The following is a 1,582-nucleotide window of genomic DNA, read 5'->3' as shown; positions in this document are numbered from 1 at the left end:
GTTATTTAGCTCCATTACTCCTCTAGTGTTGCCTCTTTCAGAAGCATAGAAGTAGTCATTATCAGCTACAGTCTCAATGACATCTATGGCTTCTTCAATGGTCTTCTTCTTGTTCAGAGATCCCCCAGATGAGTGGTCTACTGCCTTCTTTGATTCATAAGAAAGACCTTCATAGAAAATATGTAACTGCACCCATTCATTGAACATATCTGGCGGGCACCTTCTTGTCAAGTCCTTAAACCTCTCCCATGCTTCATAGAGAGTTTCACCATCTTGTTGCCTGAAGGTTTGTACCTCAGCTCTTAACCTATTGATTCTTTGAGGAGGATAGAATCTCGCCAAGAATTTGTTCACCACATCTTCTCAGGTTGTTAAACTCTCCTTCGGGAAGGATTCCAGCCATTTAGATGCTTTGTCCTTGAGTGAGAAGGGAAACAAAAGCAGTCTATAAGTGTCAGGATGAACACCATTAGACTTCACAGTATCACATATCCTTAGGAATGTGGTTAGATGTTGATTGGGGTCTTCTTGGACACTTCCTCCGAATGAACAGTTGTTCTGAACCAGGGTGATGAGTTGTGGCTTTAGTTCAAAGTTATTGGCATGTATGGTTGGCTTTTGGATGCTACTTCCACAGTTTCCTGGGTTTGGATTGATATAAGAGCCTAGAACTCTTCTTTCTTGTCCAGCATGATGCACTGGACCTTCTCTGCCATGGTTGTGAGCCTCTTCTTCATGATGGATCTCCATATTCTCATCCATGTCTGGTTCAAAGTACTCTTCCTCTTCCTCAGCACCAACAACTCTCTTTCTTCTTGCTTCCCTCCTTAATCTAAGGAAGGTCCTCTCAGGTTCAGAATCAACAGAAGTTGAAGCCCCGCTTCTTCTACCTGTCATACAACCAACAAGGCCAAAGCAAAAGGGAGATAGAGAATATTCTTGTTAGGAATTCTATTAGTGTGAGTGATGCAATATATCAAACAGTTAGTGGGTTAGTGAACTAAATTGTAACAAATACGAGAACACCACAAACGGGTAGGGGTAAAGGGAAGAAAATAACTAAAACTGAAAGTAAATTACTCAAACAGAATTTAAATCAAACAAAAGAAAAATGCACAATCTAGTTATCCACCAATTTAATCATTGTTGATACAAAATCAATCCCCGGCAACGGCGCCAATAACTTGATGCACGGAAACTTGTCTCTCAATAATTTTCCCTCGGCAAGTATACCGAATTGTCGTCAAGTAAAAACTCACAAAAGAGTCAGGTCGAATCCCACAGGGATTGATTGGTCAAGCAACTTTAATTGGAGGAATGTTCTAGTTGAGCTAAGCAGAATTTGATTGGAGAATTGCAGGAAATTAAATGGCAGAAAGTAAATGGCAGGAAATGTAATTACTGGAAATAAAGGACTGAATGTAAATGACGAAAAGTAAATTGCAGAATCTTAAATGGGGAATGGGGAGGATGAACATAAAAGTAAATGGCAGAAAGTAAAGAGAATGGGTAAGATCAAAAATGGGGAGTTCACTGGGCTCAGGAGATGTTGTATTCTCCGGATCAAGTTCATTTTTATCTC

General features: G+C 40.1%; 1 non-coding gene across 1 annotated transcript; it reads left to right on the top strand.

The window, feature by feature from the left end:
- Positions 1-202: 202 nt before the first annotated feature.
- On the top strand, positions 203-309 carry LOC112730823 (small nucleolar RNA R71). Its single transcript, XR_003166630.1, has one exon. It is a non-coding gene; the product is annotated as a small nucleolar RNA R71 (small nucleolar RNA).
- Positions 310-1,582: the final 1,273 nt, after the last annotated feature.

Source organism: Arachis hypogaea, chromosome 12 (genome assembly GCF_003086295.3).
Source record: "Arachis hypogaea cultivar Tifrunner chromosome 12, arahy.Tifrunner.gnm2.J5K5, whole genome shotgun sequence".
NCBI lineage: Eukaryota > Viridiplantae > Streptophyta > Magnoliopsida > Fabales > Fabaceae > Arachis > Arachis hypogaea.
This window is presented reverse-complemented; position numbering and strand designations above follow the sequence as displayed.